Below are 20021 nucleotides of genomic sequence, written 5' to 3' on the forward strand. Positions count from 1 at the left end.
TGTGACTCTTGGTGTTGACCTTTTCTTATTTCCCTATAGTTTTATTTCCCTGAGAAAATCTGTTAGCACAGAAATATTTTCTGTTCCACTTGTCATTTCTAGTCTTCCTCCAGCACGTATCTGCATGGCTGCCTCATTAACTCTGCATTTCTTTTGCAAACTCAGCTTGAGGTTATCTTTTTCTTTCTTTCCTAACACCAGCTCATTTTTGCCTGATCACTGTTATTATTTGTTTAACCCAGAGTCATATTTTTAGATGCAGTTTTGTGGGAAAGATGCCACACTAGATAAAGCAGATAATATCATGTTCAAAAATCACAGAAAAACAACTCCCTAGGTGATGGGTAAAACTGGAGATGCTCTTGACTTAATGTCCTCAAAGTACAACAATAATGGGTGTGTTATACAATGCAGCCATCTTTGTGAAGAAATGGTGAAAGCAAAATTAGACATAATGTTCTCAATAGACTTCCAGCAATGCCAAACAGAAGAGACCATGGTGTATCACAAGCTGTTCACAAGTCATCTTGCTCGTAGGCTTTCTTCATCAGTCATTTATAATGTCTACTTACATAGGTCTTTTATTATGTATTTTATGCTTTGTAATTTAGCAACTGGAACCTCGACTGTTCTTTACAACACCAGCTGGGTTTCTTTTCTACTAAATGGGCGTCATGTTCCGGGAGATAAGGCATCTAGTGTGGAAATGTGCCCTCTTTGTAGAAACTGTCTAAATTTGAAAATGACTTTTTAAAGTAATAATTTATCATAGCAGGAGCGAAATTTCACTATGGCTTGTGGAGGACTAGGAGTAGGGGAAATTGTGGGCTGTTACTTTCTTAAGAGCACAGAAGACGATAGACCTCCCTGAAGATTTGCTGTGTTCTTTCTCTCTTTCATTTTCTAAGGAAGAAGGCAGCTTTGTTTAGTGGATAAAGGCCTGTGGTGTTACTCCTGAGGTCTGGACATCCCACACTGGCTCTTGGGGACTTCTCAGCAATCACGTCTGACTTCCTGCTTCTCAGTGAGGAAACTGAGAACTACTTTTCTCTTTAATTGGTAAGGTTGTAACACTGGTCTTCTTCAGTGGAAAATCCATGCTGACAGTATTCTACAGGTGGTCAGAATTATGAGACCAAAGAATAATATAATTAACACACAGAATAACCTTTCAGTCATCAGAAAGAAGGCAGAATAACCCTTCAGCCATCAGAAGGAAATAACTCCATCTCATATTTAAAGATTAGGAAAAAGTAAATGCCATAGTGGCTGCCCAAGGAGGAAGGAATGTCATTCAAAATAATAATTTTAGGTGGAGAACTCCTTTTTTTTTTTTTTTTTTTTTTTTTTTTAAAGGGTAGAGGTTTCTACTGCTTTTAGTTTCTGGAGATAGAAACCTACAATCCCTTGGAGTCAAAAGCCGTTTTTGGTGCAACTTCCTAGGTTGGGCTGCTTAATTCTACCAATAGGAGGTCAGTGGCCATCTATAATTCTTGGAGAAAACCTTGACTTTTCCCCGTGTCTCCATCCAGATTCTATATGCTCAGGTAAACTATTCTTATCTTCTTTATGTTGTAATAGTTTTCTTCTAAAGAAAAATTAACTTATTTAGTTATTATCTCCCACATGGAATATAGATGATAGGACAACCCATACATTTTTTGAGGGGCTTACAAAATTGAATTGTGGCACAGATTCAGAATATATTTATGACTGAATGCAGGGGCTGACTGTGTATATGTGTCTGTGCAGATGTCTGTGTGCATGTGTATTATGTACATTTGTATGTGTGTGTTTGTATTGTGTGTATGTGTATATATGTGTGTGTGTGCTTGGAGAGCACAGTTATAGGTTGAAATCAGCAATAGATCATGAGGATTTGGGAAGCTGATCACTGTTCCTTGTAATATTAACCCAAATGCACCCATTGGATTAACCCAAATGAACTCATATGTACTCATATCAGCCAACTTGAGTGCTCCTTGGAGATATCTGGGGAGAAGCAGCTTTCCAAAATTCACTAAATGGTGACTCGGGATCAAAAGTCATCAATGCCTGGGGTGGTGGCTATAACCAGGTTTCATGATTGTGCACACGCGAGAGCAGGAATTTTAAAAGTCCTATCTGGTTTTGGCTAAAAGTAAACTGTGATGAGGTTGAGATTGACAGGCTGTCAAAATCTGTGGCCCTAAGTCCCCAGACGATAGGATATACTTAGCACAATACTTGGTGTGTGATAACAAATTTTCTTTGTTTGCTTGTTTTTTTCTCCAAGTATCTCATCTTCTATATGCACCTTCCTGTAATCGCTTCAGATCGCTTATTGCCTGAGGGGACAGAAGGAGAGCTAAATGTTTCAAAAGTTTAATACCTTAGGGAAATTTGGTGGATTTGGAGCAAAATGTTATGGAAAACACTATCAGTTTGCCTTTGCTGCATGACAAACTGCTCCAAAATTTAGTGACTAATACAAAAAGCATTTATTGTTGCCTTAGTTCTGCTGTTCTGAGCCAGATTTGGTTGGTTGGTGTTGGGCGTGCTTATGGGTTTTGTAGTCATTTGGCAGTGATGGGTGTGGTGGGCTATGGTGTAGAGAGACTTGGCTCTATGTCGCCCATCATCCAGTGGGCTTTTGTGGCAGTGGGGTACCGAGAGGGAAGACAAACAAGTGAAAAGCCTCCTTAAGCCTATATCAGACCTGGTACAACATCACTTCTGTCACATTCTGTTGGCCAAAGCAAGTCATAGGGGAATCCCAGATTCAAGGAGTGAAAAAAAGAGCCTTCACTTTTGATGGGAGGAGCCACACAGACACATTGCAAAGGGGCTGCCTCCAGAGAGGGGGTAGAATTGAAGCCATCTTTGTCATTTGCCATACTGTGATGATGGATTAGGGAACACTGAGACCAAGAACAGGGTATCATCCATCTCTGCATCTGTGCACACAATAAAATACAGGTTTTTCTTCTCCCATTCTAGGAAAGGTAAGAAGCCAGAGGGTAAGTAATGATGGTAGTGCTTGGAACAAGCTTGCAGGACAGAGTCTTTTTTTTTTTTTTTTAAAGTTTAATTTATTTTTGAGAGAGAGAGAGACAGCGTGAACAGGGGAGTGTCAGAGAGAGAGGGAGACACAGAATACAAAGCAGGCTCCAGGCTCTGAGCTGTCAGCACAGAGCCCGACGCGGGGCTCGAACCCACAAACTGTGATATCATGACATGAGCCAAAGCCAGACACTCAACCGACTGAGCCACCCAGGCACCCCTTGCAGGACAGAGTCTTAAGAAATCTGCAAAATCCCAGATGGGTTTGTGGAACCAGAGAGAGAAAGGTGCCCTAAGGAAGGAGAAGATCCTAGAGAGAGGAAGACTGAAATGTGAGGCTAGGCTGATGGACCACAGATGTCTACTGGACATCCTTGATTCCCAGCCAGCCACAGAGAACAGTGGAGTGAGTCTTGTGTCTGCAGGTGTGGCAGGGAACCAGCACTGAGATCAGTGAGCCTGAATGAGGCCATGTGGATAGGAATAAAACCATCTTAGAAGCTCCCAGATGAACTTACTACTGAAGACAGAAAGACTTCCTCTCTTCTTTTGTCCATCCCAACACTTTAGCACTAAGGAAGCCAATCTCCTCAGCATAAACATCTGCAGGTATGAGATAAGCGATACCCCGAGATTACATTTTTGCCACTCCCAACAGAGTAGGAACTCAAAAATTTTAAGATGAAGTCTAGGATAAATTTTTTTTCTAAATATGTATTTTTTTCAGTAGTTGAATTTCGAGGCTGAGATTCAGCTAATTTCCCATACAGGAAATGAGAATGCATATGAAACTACCTAAGAGTTTTAAAACACTGTCTTATTCCCATTAAGATATTAGGAAAGTACAATATATGGAAAGCTCTCAGCTGGGGCTCTGGAGTAGTAGGAGTGGACATTGTGATGTGACCAGATTCCTTGCCCATAAGAAAAGCTTCAAGGACCCGAATCTGATCATTCTTCGATAGGTTAATACATGTGGTCACCCATGTAGAAGGCTGTTCATCTCATGGTAGAAATAATGAGGTGTTTGCGATGGTTAATTTTATGTGACTTGACCAAGCCAAGGTATGTCCAGATAGCTGGTAAACATTGTTTCTAGGTGTTTATGTGAGGGTGTTTTCCAAAGAGATTAACCTTTGAATTGGTAGACTGTGTAAAGAAGATATACCCTCACCAATGTGGTGAAGCAATCTAATCCACTGGGGACCCAAATACAACAAAAAGGTGGAGGAATGGCAAACTCTTTTCTCTTTTGTGCTGGGACACCCATTTCTTCTGCCCTTGGAAATCAGAGCTCTGGTTCTTGGACCTTTGCAAATTGAGACTTATACTAGCACCTGCCTTTGTTCTCAGGCTTTTGGACTCAGATTGAAATATAGCACTGGCTTTTCTGGTTCTGAAGCTTACAGGTGGCATAGAGTGGCACATTTCAGCCTCCATGATTGCATAAGGCAACTCCTGTAGTAAATCTTCTTTATCTATCTGTCTGTCTATCTGTCTGTCTGTCTATCTATCTATCTATCTATCATCTATCTATCTTCTATCTATCTATCTATCTATCATCTATCTGTCTGTCTGTCTATCTATCTATCTATCATCTATCTATCTTCTATCTATCTATCTATCTATCTATCATCTATCTATCTATCTATCTATCTATCTATCTATCTATCTATCATCTATCTCCTATTGGTCCTGTTTCTCTGGAGAACTGTGACTAATACTATACACAAAACTGAAGTTCTAGGAAGTGTTATTCCAGCTTTGGAAGAAGTCTTTGAACCATGGCTGAGGCCATCTTTTGCAATGGGGCAGGACCGGAGAGTACCAAATGGAATTGGAGAATGTCATGATGAAGAGCCGCAGAGGCGCCATGTTTGAAGTAATTAGTATTCCCAAAATGACAAAGTTTCAGATACTGAGGCCAAGGATTTACAGAATGTAGAAATACCACTGGGAATGTCGAGAATTTCTTGCTATTTTTCATTGAGTGGGAGCCAAAGTGTCTGTGTTTGTGTTAAGGCTTGAGATAGTGCTGCTGAACTATCTCAAGTAGTGCAACAGATCAAGGAAACATTGAACAGACCCCATACAGCAGGTGAAAGGGATGCACTGAGACAAATGCCTCTGAAGGACCCCACGCTTCCTAGAATCTTGCAGTTATTAAGTCTGGTAAAGGGGAAGTGGTGGCTTGAATTAAAGAGAACGAGTCACTGAGTTAAGTGGAGTTCTTTGGCTTAGTATAAATTAAGAGTTTGATGAGAAATAGAATGCCTTACGAGATCCCTGAAGGAACTGATGAAAGAAGGAATAGGAAATGAGTGGGGAAAGACCAAAACAAGTGTTCTTATAGATGTGGGGCTAATGGGCATACGGGGAGAGCATATAACACAGAGGAAAAGATACTTTTATGTTTCATTGTCTAGCTGTGAGTATTTAATCTCTTTAGGTCTCACTCTCATTGCCTGTGTAATGGGGATAATAATAGTATCAACCTTTCAGAGCGTTGGAGTCATGTAAAGCATTTCATATTGCACTAAGCATTCAATAAATGTTATCTCTCATCATTATTACTTGCACACTGAATAATAACAGAAAATAGAGAAGGAGATGGGGTTTCAAGCAAGTCATCTTTCCTCTCTCCTTATTGCCTCTGTTGAAAAGATTCTATCTAATTTAAGTATCTAGCCCCTTAGACTGATGTCACAGTGGAGAGAAACAGAATAGGAGGGATTTGGTGTTCAGTGGTGCTAGACTGAGAATTTAACTCCCTATTATAAAAATGTATAGACTGGGGTGGGCTCATTTGGTTAGAGAAGTCTGTTAATATATCCGTTAGGTGACTGTAAACTAGATTTCTTGTACAGTCTGGCAGAGGTCTTGGGCGAAGTGGATAGTAATAATAGCCAAAATTTGTTGAAGTATTTGGTAGGTCTTGGGCACTGTTCTAAGTACTTAGTGTGGGTTAGGGTGAATTAATACTAAGATTAATACAAAAAGTCCATGATGAACAAAAACGCCAAAGTTTTAAATGATGACAGGATCACTAAAAGTGCAATGCTGAGCTATGTTGGGGCCTGAGGCAAAGAGAAATATCAGTAATACTGATCTTGTCTTTATTTAAAATTTCGATAGCTTGTGCACTAAGGATTTTTCACATTATTTCTGATTCTTTTTTAGCATATAATGCACTTGAATATTATTTATCCCGATTACTGGTTTTCTGGCTCCCTTTCAACTTTGTGCCTCACATTGTCTCCCTCCTCCTGCTGCTTCTGTGTATAAGAATTCATGTGACGACTCTCAAACCCACTGGGGCAGATCCTGTCACTACCTACGTTTTTACATGTGAGAAAAAAATTAAGCATAAGGCAGGTGCATATTGGTTTCGTATGGATGCTTAAAAAACTACCACAAGCTCGGTGGCTTAAAACAACACACATTTGTTGTCTTTGGTCCTGGAGATCAGAAGTCCAACATCAGTTTCACTGGGGCTAACGTCAAGGCGCTGTTCTGGAGTCTCTAAGGGAGAAGACCTTCTCTTGCTTTGCAAGCGTCTAGAGCTGAATCTGTTGCATTCCGTGGCTCAGTGTTTCTCCTTTGGCTTCAGAGCCAGTGGCATAGCAGCGTGCCTCAGTGGACACATGACCCTTTTCTGTTGTGGTCAAATCCTTTCTGCCGCCCTGTTGTGAGAACACTTGTGATTACACTGAGTGCTCACCAAGATAATCCAGGACCTCTACCATCTCAAGGTCTGCTGCCTTAATCACATCTGCAAAGTCCCTTTTGCCACATAATGTGACATTCATGGGTTCCAATGATTAGGACATGAACCTGTGTAAAAGCCATCAGTCAACCTCCTGTCAGCTGGATGGTAAGTGGAGACATTCAGATTAGACTGAGGCAGACTGGCCTCTGCCCTTTTGCTGGGGGCAGCTGATGTGTCCTTAGGCCCAGGGGGTAGTTAGGGAGGAGGTTGCATGAATGAGGATCAATTTCAATCTCTTCAAGGAGGGGCAAGATAGTGCATCTCATCCTGTATACCTAATCCTAACTGGAAGACAGAGACAGTGTTTGTGGCTATATTTATTTGATACTTCCAGGTGGCAAGACCTTATTTTACACCCTGAACTGGAGAGGCAGGAAGTTTTCATAACAAAGAGGAAATGGATGCCTAAACCTTATTTCATCCCATGTTCTTCCTATCTATCAGGATATTCTTCTTTAATGTATCCTAAATCCTTACTGATTAAGTCCCGTTTTTTTTGTTCTCTTGGTGGGAAGATGGAAAATAATTGTCTTCTACCATCTGAATGATAGCATTTATGATTTCAGTGACTAGTAATATTTCAACCTCTTTTGTCTTACTGTATACAGAGTAAAGAGTAGCAGATCTGTGGGGTAAACATTGTGATTTATTGGCTGTTGGATCTCAATATATATAGTGAGGATTATCTTTATTTTCTGCCAGCAACTCTTTGTAAGTTATACACAGACATAAAAGACTCTACCATGTAGAGCAGGGTTGGGCAAACTTCTCCTGTAAAGGATGAGAAGGTGGGGGCACCTGGGTGGCTCAGTCAGTTAAGGATCTGACTTTGTCTCAGGTCATGATCTCACCATCCATGAGTTTGAGCCTCGTGTCAGGCTATGTGCTGACAGCTCGAAGCCTGGGGCCTGTTTTGGATTCTATGTCTCCCTCTCTCTCTCTGCCCCTCCCCTGCTCACTTTTTCAAAGATAAATAAACATTAAAATTTTTAAAGAAAGAATTAGAGGGTAAATATTATTTAGGCTTTGCAGGCCATACTGTGCATTCTCGGTTACAAACATTCGGCTCTGCTGTTGTAGCATATAAGCAGCTATAAACAATAAGTAGAGAAATCTGTGTGGCTGTGTTCCAATACAACCGTATTTATGGACACTAAACTTTGAATTTCATATAGTTTGTATATGTCACTAAATATTTTTTGGAGGTATTTCTCACCATTTATAAACCATTCTTTGCACATGGGCCCTATGGACACAGGTGGTGAGCTATGCTTTGCTAATAAGGGACCTGACAGTCCTCACATTTTGTAGCTTATTTCTGGATGATATCTTGGAGATGAGATGAAGTAGGTTCACATGACACTATTCTACTTGGAGTGTCAGGTATGCACAGTGTCTCACCCATGATCTCGTCTAATCTCCTGTCCTAAAATCTGGCAATGACTTTAAAATAAACTGCTTAAATGAGATCCTCCCCTCCCCCCTAATTTTTTTAAAGTACGCTCCACACCCAGTGTGGAGTTCAACATGGGGCCTGAAGTCACATCCCTGAGATCAGGGCCTGAGTTGAGATCAAGAGTTGGACACTTAATCAACTGAGCCACCCAGGCGCCCGTGAGATGGGATTTTAAAACAGCCTTTCTTTCACCTAGTTTACCCTTCTCTCTCCAGACCTTGATTCAGCTCTGGCATCCACCCTGTTCTCAGGCTCCTTCTCCTTTTCTCCACTTATTTTCATGAACTTCTATTATTTGTGTACATTTCTACCTCTTCCATCTCCCCCACTGGAATGTAAGCTCCATGAAAGGTGAGAGCGAGGACTTAACTTTTGCCTTTTGAATGCACTCATTACAGTGATAGCTGGAACTCCATATTTATTTCTGCAAAATGACATGTTGAAGTAGAGAGCCATTGGAAAGAGAGTGAGAGAGAGAGAGACGCTATGGCCCATGTTGTGTTTTCATATGTCACACACCTTTGACCCAACTGAGGATAAAGGCAACAGAAGGAATGTCTGCATTTGGAGATACTCCTTTTGGGAAACAAATCTTCCTTCTCTCAGCCCTGAGTCATCCATCATGCTGGCTCTGTACTCTGGTAATCTGAAAACAAAACAAATCAAAACAAAACAGAACAGCCAGACTGGAGACAAACCAGACTATGAAAGAACCCACAATCAGAATGTAAAGAAATGGTGAACCACCGTCAGGCTGATTCGTGCACTGGTGAATTAATGGTGCTATTACATTCTGACTACAAAGATCTACTTCCAAGGAAACTACTTTTGATAAAAGATTCCCAATGCACTGAGAAGGAAAAGAAGTCTCTGAATGCTTAAAATGACTTCCTTATTATTTGAAAAATATTTTACTGCAGTGCCGAGTCCTTGCATCAGCAAAGAATTTATTCATTAGTGTAAAAGGATTTAGAATTTCTTTAGTGCCCTTTTCATTCTGTTTAAGATGTGGGCCATGTCTTTGAAGAATTGCTATCTATGGGTTGTTGTGGTATGGTTAACAATATAAGAGCAGTTGCTACATTAATGATGGATCCGTGTGTCATCAACCTTTGTTTCAGATTTCAGATGGCTGTAGCAATAAGACACCTATACAAAATATTGTGTTGATGTTAGGCCAAAGATATCAATGAACAATTTAAAAATTCGGCTGCTGTGCTAAGAGCAGTCACCCAGCCATGTGAGCAGTAGTGCATGAGGGCCAGGAAATTAAAAGGCTTAACCACATGCTCAAAACCGTCCAAGCTACTTTATTGTTCAAGTGAAGTGAAATACAAACACAAATAGCCAGGAGGATGAAATTTAAATTAAACTTCAAAATCATTTTGTGTTTTAACCATCTACAATGTTCTCAGTACTGCAAGGAAGTCTACTTTCTTTGGAAGCCTAGAAAATTCATTCGATACAAAAAACTCCTCTGGCTCCACCTTCTCCCTTTACATGCTCTGCATATGTTCACTTTGAAACAAAAGTTTGACCAAATCCAAAGGAATGCAACATAACTACGAAGGAAGAGTGATGGCCATTGCTGATGATATTCTCCAAAATGAAGTCTGTCTGGTGTGCGCAAGATTTCAGGCCAAGAAATTCCCTTGTTAGGCGATTGCATTGAGAATTGCATTGCAAAAAGACATCTGCAACGGAATCATTAGGAATCCTCTTCACTGGTTTGTGGCTTTGTGTGCTGGATAAACATTTCTGTAGACTGTTTTTTTCTTGGCACAGTTGTTCTACTGATCTCCAGTCAGGAGATGGATGCAAATGGGCAGGATGTTTCTCTGAACAGTTCAGCTTTTATCCTTTGAATCAGAGACCACCTGCAGAAATTCCCTTCTATGAAGGGACTTTGGGACCCATATTGGAGCCAGGCAAGAGGCTGACTGGATTGGTAATTCCAGGCTTTCTCTCTGAGGCCAAGAATCCTTCTGAATGGTTTGGGGATCATTCCCAAAGGGAAAATTTAACTTTGAAGAGCCTGAAATTAAGGTAGTGAGCTAAATGTAAAATGCTGAATGAAATAAGTTAAAAATCAATTGTTCATGGGGGAAATAACCAGATCGTAAATGTCATAGGCCATGAAGTAAAGGTCTCATGTCTCTTTTTGGCTACAATTCATGTTAAAGCAAGTATTTTCTTCAAAGACATCTATCATGTTTGTTCTATAGTTATATAGATATTGTTTTTTTTAAAGGACCAATGGCATTTAAGGAAGGTATTCTACAAAATTCTATACATAGGGTTTGAAGCAGAAAAAAACAAAAAACATGAAAAAGGAAAGAAGGAGTCCAGTTAGCAGGCTTTATGAACACATGAAGTTCCTTCAGGCAAATCTGGTGAAAAGGACCAAGGTGGCTTCATGGCCTCCTGGGGAATGCTGAGTTTTCTGGGTTGCCTTGCTCACACCAGGTAGCCGTGCTACATCACTCAGATAAAGCTTCTCTCAGGCCAAGAGAAGTCTCTGTGTTTGAGCACAGACTGCATTTTTGCCTTGAAAGAAAAATTCTCTGTGTTTATTTATTTTGACTTGAAAGTGCTTTTTCCTTAGGCTGAGGCAAAAAGAAAAAAATTCTTATTAGTAGTCAGGAGAGACAGGAAGAACTTTACCTGTGACTTTGTGGCTGAGTGGTTTTAAAATCCATCTATAAATGCTTTGGTATACCTTCCGTCATGTGGTCGAGTCTATGTCCCAACCCCTTGAACATGGACAGGCCTTTATGATTGACTAGGTGAATAGGATGGAAGAGGGTTAGGCTGTGTGGCTTCCAAGCATAGGTTAGAAAATGTCACGTAGCTTCTGTGTTCCTCTTTGGGAAAGTTTCACTGGAAGCCTTCAGCTGCCATGTTTAAAGTCTGGCTATTTGGAGACAATGTAGAGAGGCATTGTGCAGTAAAGGAGTAATAAAGCAAGTGTAGGTTGCCCAAACTCCTCACATTTGAAAGAAATGTTTGGCCTTTGCTTAGCTCTTAGAAGGTAACTGTTGAGCCCTTGGCATATCCTACCTGTTAAGAGTGTCTTTGCTTATCTCAGTGTTGAGCAATGCCAGATAGTTAATGCTAGTAACATAATTTATTGTGGGGGCCCTGGGCTGTAGCATCTGGAGAGCTATGGTTAGCCATGTAGATGGTAATCTATGCCTACAAGACACTGCACACGAAGTAAAAACACTGCACGCCAAGGGTTAGGTGAGCTTCCCTGGCTGGCAATGTTTTGTGTGTATCGCCAAATGTTGTTGCTGGAATTAAGTGATGTCCACATGACTCCACTGGGAGAAGACACCTGGAAGTTGTGCCTGAGCCTCCTGTATTCTTTTCTACACACCTTTTTCAATTGTTGATTTTTACCTGCACCCTTTGCTGTAATATACCATAATTATGGGTGTAACAGTTTTGCTAAGTTCTCTGAGTCTGTCTAGTGGATCCTTGAACCCTACTGGATATGAAAGTTGGTCATGACTGCTGAAATTATGTGACCCAAACTTCTCCCAGGGAACTGATTTAAGCCCAATAATACATTTTATAGACAAGGAAGCTGAGACTTGAAGAGAGTAAATGACATGTTCGAAATCATATTAGTCATTGTCTCCTTATAGGACTGCATCTGAGTTTCTGCAGAATGTGTTGTACAGCACTATTCCAATGGAGCCTTTATTGGTTCATCATTTTGTTTCACACCATGTTCAAGTGATTTGGCTAATAATGAAACCAAATATGTCTTCAGATTTTCAGTGTAGCTTTGAGAACAACATTTCCCTTCAGTTCTTGGCTCTGTGATGTTGGCAAGTGTGACTGTGATATGTTTTAACTTTTCATCCTGCCCTGATGTCCAGACATGCTATTAATTCATTCATTCATCCATGCATGCATCCATGCATTTATTTATTCATTTGTGTTGGTGACACAGTACACTGCAAAAGATTTTTTTAAAACTACAAAAGACTATGTGTATCCCATTCTGGACACTGTGGCCACTCTTTTCTTCTATGTTCCTCAATCTGCTGCTCCCCTATCAAAGGGTCTGCCCCACAAAGGGGATGACTGCCATGTATCCTGAGAGTTTTTGAAAGGGCAGTTGTGGCTTCACAAGAACAATTCATATTTTATTTAAGAGGTTTAGAACTACTTTGGTTAGTAAGTGACTCCATTTATCAGAGAAAAGGGACGGTTTGCTGTTGAATGGATAAATGCACAGGGAGAAATTTCAGAGGCTGACAATTTTCCTCAACTCCCCTTTTCCCTTTATATAAAGTATAAAGCCTCCCATATAAATTAGGAATCTAATCAAAATGGTATGCTCCACTCAACTGGGACAGGCTTAATTGGGAAATCCGCTTAATCAGGACATCTCCCAGGGAACTGATTTAAGCCCGATGATACATAATGGCTATGATTGCAGCTTAAAGGGGGTGGTAATTCTCTTTAATTGAGACACTTTCAGGTAATTCAGTGCTGCTTGAAGCTAGGTGTGTGAGAACGTATGTGCTTATGGCCTCTCTGATTTGGTTTTGTTGTTTTTCCACAGTAAGGTATGCAGGATTGATTCAGACAATGGCGTTGCCCCAGGTACTCATCCTTCTCCACAAGGCAAAGCAGCGTAGACCCCTTGGCAAAGAACTGCCTTACTCCTTTTCAGCAACTTGGAATTGGCACTTCAGACTATTGGGGGAGGTGTAATTATGAGCTAATTAGCATTTTTCCTTTTGTGGTTAGTCTCTGGGAGGTTTGTTCAGGTAGAAGAGACATCCTTTCCACTATTTGCTTCTTGTTCCTCCTTTTCTCCTGAGTAGACTTCCTGCTGGGACCTTATACAAAATCCTGTAAGTTGACCTAACTTCTATGGGGTTAAGCAGCATTGGAGAATAATTGATGGCAAGAAGCTATGGCCTGAATTGTGTCCCTCCAAATTCATATGTTGAAGCCCTACCCCTCACTGTGATAGTATTTGGAGATGTAGCATTTAGGAAGCTTTTGGGTTTAGATAAAGTCATGAGGATGGAACCATCATGATGGAAGCAATGTCCTTTATAAAAAGAGACACCATGAGTGATGAGAGCATCGTCCCTGCTTTTTGACATCAAGAAGACATCACTCATTTTTGTCTCTCCTACAGCAACAATAATTTAGCATCCATCCTTAAAGCTGAAGTGAGGCTCTTGTAGATAGCACATATTATGTCTTGACTTTCAACCTTCAGAACTATAAGAAATAAATATCTGTTGTTTCAGACACTCAGTGTGTGGTATTTTGTTGTGGCAGCTGGAGCAGCCTAATACAGTGGTCAATGGCATATGCAGCCAGTTCTTTTTTTTTTTTTTTTTTAAGTTTAGTTATTTATTTTGAGGGGCGGCAGAAAGAGGGAGATAGGGAGAATCCCAAGCAGGCTCTATGCTGTCAGCATGGAGCCTGATGAAGGGCTCAATCTCACAAAACATGAGATCATGACCTGAGCCAAAATCAAGAGTTGTATGCTTAACCGAGTCACCCAGGCGCCCCATCCAATTCTTCTTTTATTTATTTATTTTTTTTTTAAATTTTTTTTTTTTTATGTTTTATTTATTTCTGGGAGAGAGAGAGACAGCGTGAGCAGGGGAGGGTCAGAGAGAGAGGGAGTCACAGACTGAAACAGGCTCCAGGCTCTGAGCTGGCAGTCAGCACAGAGCCCGACGCGGGGCTCGAACCCACAAACCACGGGATCATGACCTAAGCGAAAGTCGGACGCTTAACCGACTAAGCCACCCAGGCGCCCCCCAATTCTTCTTTTAAAGATGCATCTGCATAAGAGATGGAAAATTGGACTGAGGAAACAGGATGGTCATTATCAACAGTGATCAGATTTTTCTTCAGTTCTTTTCATTCTTATAGGAACTGAGTACAGATCACAGTCCTCAGTTCATGTCACCCTGTCACTATTAGTCTATGTATAAACTCTACATTTAGGCATTTACTTATTCAGTCACACATTAACTTATTTCCTTTTATTTCATACACCCTCTAATTTTTCTGCTCTTTACCCCCCCGTAGAGCTAACAGCACAGCATGCTTAATGTATAAGGTTCCTGGTTCATAGATAGCCATCTTCTTGCTGTGTCCTCACATTCATTGTGAAAGGGGCAAGAAAACTCTCTTGGAATCTCTTTTATAAGGTCGCTAATCCCATTCAGTTGAGTCTGCTCTCATCACCTAATCACCTCCCCAAAGTCTACCTTCAAATGCCATCAAATTGGGAGTTATGTTTCAACCCTTGAACTCTGGGGGAGATTCAAATAGTGATTTGGTCTATTGCCTACTCAATGGTATGTATCTACCACATTTTATCTATTCTATCAGTTAAGGTACTGCTGTTACACACGTAACAGGTAAATCCTTCAAATTTCAGAGGCTTAGCAGAGCATCAGGTTAGTTAATGAAGTTGAAACTAAAATAACAGCCTGAAGTGGGTGCTCCAAGTTAGGTAATTTTCCATCAAGGAGTGACTCAGGGACCCATGCTCCTCCATCTTCCACAACCTGGAAAGCATGGATCCCATTCTGAGATTTCCTCCACTTAAGCCAGGTGGAAGGAGGAAAAAGCAGCAAGGTTTGCACTGGGGAGTTTCTTACAGCCAAGTCTGCAAGTGGTCTACTAAACTCCAGCCAAATATTCCTTTTTCTAGTATTCTGCCATGGGTTTACACCTAATCTCAAGAGGATGCAAAAAATGTGTTTCCTTCCTCCTGACAGAGGAGGAAAAAGGCATGGTGATACAGCAGAAGTTTCCTGTGTATGTATATTCTTTCTCAGGGATTGACAGCCAGATTGTCTCTGGTTCCCTGCCACCAAAAATAATGTTGCAGTTAACACTCCCTTTCCTATATTCTTTGGACTTGTGTAAAAATGTCTTTAGTCCATAAAACCAGGGATGGAATTGGTTGGTCTTAGGATATGCATGTGCTCATTTTGACCAAGTGATGTTAATTTGTACTTTTGCTTGGCAACACTCGCCTGCCGCTACCGGCAGTGTGGGAGGATGCCTCTATCCCCACATCTCCCTCTATACTTCCTACTTCAGTTTTCTCTTTTGGTAGACTCATGTGTATACAGAAATATATCATTGTAGTTTTAATTTTTATGTTTCCAATGGCTAACGATTTCGAACATTTCTTCACATTTTTGTTAACTTTCGGGTTCCCACCTCTGTAAATTGTCTAGGTATATTCTTTTTCTTTAATGTTTATTTTTGAGTGACACAGAGAACACGTGTGCATGCATGTGAGCAGTGGAGGGGCAGAGACAGAGGGAGACAGAGGATCTGAAGGGGGCTCCGTGCTGTCAGTGCCTGATGTAGGGCTTGAGCTCGTGAACCACTAGATCATGACCTGAACTGAAGCCCAACACTTAACCTAGTGAGCTAGCCAGGTACTCCTTGCCTAGCTATATTGTTTGTTCATTTTTCTATTGTGGTTCTTGTTCTTTTCCTGACTTGAAGGATATTTTTGAAATTGAAGTTATCTATTTTTAAAATACTTATTAAGGAGTCTTTGCTGCTCCCAAGGTCTTATTTGTTACTTTAAAGTTCACCCTTACAATCTTATTGGGGAGGGATTCACTTTTATCTTCTCCATGTAATGAATCAATTTTGAGCAATCTTTACCCATTAATTTATGATTTCAGCCTTATCATATACTAACTTCCCGCACATATGTGTATTTGTGAACTCATTCTGCTCTATTGGTCATTTGTCTGCTTTTGTGCCAATACTATTCTGGATTTTCCTTAAAAAATTTTTTTTAATGTTTACTTTTGAGAGAGAGAGAGAGAGACAGAGTGTGAGTGGAGGAGGGACAGACTGAGAGATAGACACAGAATCTGAAACAGGCTCCAGGCTCTGAGCTGTCAGCACAGAGCCCAATGCAGGGCTTGAACTCACGAACTGTGAGATCATGACCTGAGCCAAAGTTGAACAGATGGTTAACCCACTGAGCCACCCAGACGTCCCCATTTCTGGATTTTCTTACTGTGACTCAGAAGTATGTCAGTATCAGGTACATTACATTTCTTCTTCTTTTTTAAAAGTTGATTTTGATATTTGTTGGTTTTTATTCTTCTAGGTACATATTCATGTATGTTGATTCAATTTTTCAAAGAACTCTAATTTTGATTGGGATGCTTTATGTTGATGAATTTAAGGACCACTAATATCTTTATAATACTAAGTCCTCCCACCACTCAGGAGTCTGAACTATTTCTCCATCTATTCAACTCACCTTCTGTGTCCTTTATTTATTTATTATTTTAATTTTTAACATTTTATTTATTGCTGAGAGAGAGAGAGACAACGTGAGAAGGGAAGGGTCAGAGACAGAGGGAGACATAGAATCTGAAATAGGCTCCAGGCTCTGAGCTACCTGTCAACACAGAGCCCGACGTAGGGCTCAAACCCATGAACCGTGAGATCATGACCTGAGCCGAAGTCGGCCATCCAACCGACTGAGACACCCAGGTGCCCCTGCCTTCTTTGTCCTTTAGTAGCATTTCGAAATTTTATGTATTGTGTTCTTATGAATTTTTGGTTAACTTAGTTTTAAGATACTTTATAGCTTTTATCGCTATTATGAGTAAAATCCCGTTTGTATTACATGTTGTAAGTAGTTCTTGCTGGTATAAGACAATGAAATTGACTTTTGTAGTTTGGCCACGTATCTATCTGGCAGCTGTAATGAACTCACTCTAATTACTTTTAATCGTTTGTCTTTTGAGACTGCTGATTTTTCTAGGTAGATGATTACTGCATTTACAAATAACATTTTATCTCTTTTCATAATATTTTATATGTAATTTTTGGTCTCTAGACTAGATTAAATAGTAATTCTATTAGTATACATCTTTGTTTTTTTCTTATTCTTACAGGAAATAGACCTAAAGATTATCATTAAGCATAATGTTTGATGCCTTTAGTTTTGGTATTTAATGTTTATTAAACATATAGTTTCCTTTCATTTCTCTTATTCAAGGGACTCTTAAAAATATCATAATAGAAATAGAATCTTTTTCAATGCTTTTATCTTGCATTGCTCAAGATAATAACTTTTTTCACTAGTCTACTAATGTGGTAAGTTGTATTGATTTATTTTATATTTGAGTACTGCTTGCATTTCTGAGATAAACCTCGCTTGTTCATGATATATTATCAACTTCAAAGATAAAGCAAGTGTTATTGCTGTTGATGCAGGGCTAGTACTGAAAATCAGGACTTACAAAAGTAGCCTTAATTCATCCAATCTTTCATTTTATCCTCCATCTCCCTCACGGCAAAAACTTATGTTTTTCTTTTTGGGCACTTACATAAACAGCTTTTGCCATTTAGAAACTTTTGAAAACCCTAGGATTCAGTTAAAAATTATTTTTTCATTCTGGAATATCAGAAATTTTGGGAAATGTAGTGAAGCAGGAAGAGAAACAATCACTTCAACACTGTATCGAGACAGAACCTCTCCTAACATGGGAGCTCAAGTAGCTATAGCATGAGATGCTTTTCCAGAACTATATTCAGACAGCAGGTCTACTAAATAGGGAAAAACTGCCAGACCCCAACACACACTGCATCAATGAACACTGAAGGGAAGAGGCTGTTCACTGAAATCCTGCAGAAGTTGTGGGTATTCCTTTTTTTATTTTTATTTTAAATAAGATTATTTCTTATTGGACTTTATGACTGTTGCCTATGCAATCTAATATTTATAAAACTCAAAGTCAAGAATTATAAATGGCCAAGAAAGGCACAGACTAATAATCACATTTTATACTGTGGTAGTACTTTATAATTTCACATATATTCTCTTATTATATCCTAAATTTCCTGGAGATAAGACAGAAATATTTTTCTCCTTTTTACAGAAGAATAACCCAAAGATCAGTTTAATGAGTGGCAGGTACATCCAAGACATGTTGGAGTAGGTTTTGAAACTAGGACCCAAATCCAGATATAGTGCCTCTAAATGCCATTGTAAATATTGTTTTAACTGAGGTATGATTGACACTATAATTGTTTCAGGTATACAACATCATGATTTGATATTTGTATGCACTGCAAAATATTGACCACAATGTCTAGTGACTATTTGCCACTATACAAAGTTATAATTTTTTTCCTCAAGATGACAACTTTTAAGATTTACTTTCTTGGCAATGTTCAAATATACCCGACAATATGATTGACTGTAATCACCAGGCATCATTACATCCTGTGGGTATCACTTTTGTGCCACATGATGTAAGCAGTGAGCAATCCTGGTTATTGAGCCAAGTGGCTAGAGAAGTTTAGGCTGAACTTCAAGTCATATATCTCTCGAGTATTTTAGTAGGAAATTAAAGAGACTTGGACCAGCTGGTGAGGTCTGGAGTGAGCTGGAGATTTGGAATGGGCATTGAAGGGAAGCCCAGAATATTCTGCAGTATCCGTTAAAGAGACAGAATATAATGAAGTCCTTTTTGTTGTTTGGCCATGGGCTTCAACCAGCTCTATTAACACGATGGTATCATTTCTTTGTGTTCTGTCAAGAATGAGAAATAATTCTCTGAACATGGCCTCCATCTTTCCTTATGGATAATTTTGCACCTGGTCTTAGTTTTAATTTGATTTCACCGAGCATGTGCTGTGATGGTTATTCTCCATCATCCCTGTATAACTTCTGTATACTTCTCTGCAAACCTCTGTGTGCTAGAAGGAGTCTGACCTCTCTCAGACTGTACCACTCTCTCTAGCCTATGTGGCTTCTAGTTGGGTCTAATCAAGAGGAGGCTCTGTTGCACAATATTCCATAATACCCCCACAGCCATAGCTCCTAAGGTGGTTTCTCTCCTATGACTAATGCCTTGATTGGGTTCTGGTAACATAATTAATTTTCACTGTCCCTTCTGACTTCAGGATGATAATGCCAGCCCTTATCAGTTTTCCTCATTCTTGCATTCACCTCTGTAAACAGTCCCTTCAGAAAAAGGTCTTTTATTAATTCCATCTGTTTCACGCTGGGACCTTGACTGACACTTGTTAAAGGGCCCAGTAATGTCCCACAAAATGGTATATTTTGGAGTTTTGGAGGATACCACAAACTTAGGATGAAACTATGCTGTTCTTTGTAATCTCCGCACCCAACATGGGGCTCAAACTCATGATCCCAAGATCAGGAGTCGCATGTTCTACTGACTGAGCCAGCCGAGCGGCCCACAAAACCTTCCTGTTCTCTCGTGCTGGGTCGTAGCCTATTTGGCTTTGATGTGCCTCAGAAATGAATGTTGCAATTTATTGATGACAATGAGCATGAGGAGTCTCTGTGTGAGCCTGCAGAAGCACCACTTTGTAATTGTGGGGTGCAAGTCCTTTGGCCACTGAATATGGCAGTTTAACTGTGAGCTGCATCTGAAACCTCATGGCTGCCCATTGTATTTCTCTTTGATTTTGTTTTGAAACCAGATAGAGATTCTCTAGTGGAGTTTTGTTTTCTTCATCTTAACTTTAATAATAATAACAATATTTTGTGTCAGGCATGATATATGCATTGTTAACAGTCTCACTGCTGGAGTGAGGAAAGTGGGGTCCAGGGCGAAGTGAAGTAACTTACTCAGATTCACATATGTAGTAAGCAGTTGAGCAATACTCCCCCAGGTATCGCTAACTACAAATCCTGAGCCTTATACATAGTTGTTTCCTTATACTTCTAAA

General features: G+C 40.0%; 1 long non-coding RNA gene across 1 annotated transcript in view; it reads left to right on the top strand.

The window, feature by feature from the left end:
* Window positions 1-914: 914 nt before the first annotated feature.
* Window positions 915-20021, top strand: part of LOC120221807 — a 29399-nt gene continuing 10292 nt past the window's right edge. Inside the window, exon 1 of the long non-coding RNA XR_005525899.1 lies at window positions 915-1059. This is a non-coding gene — a long non-coding RNA (uncharacterized LOC120221807). The remainder of the gene's footprint in view (window positions 1060-20021) is intronic.

The sequence above is a fragment of the Hyaena hyaena genome, unplaced genomic scaffold (assembly GCF_003009895.1).
Source record: "Hyaena hyaena isolate Hyena2069 unplaced genomic scaffold, ASM300989v1 scaffold_813, whole genome shotgun sequence".
Lineage (NCBI taxonomy): Eukaryota > Metazoa > Chordata > Mammalia > Carnivora > Hyaenidae > Hyaena > Hyaena hyaena.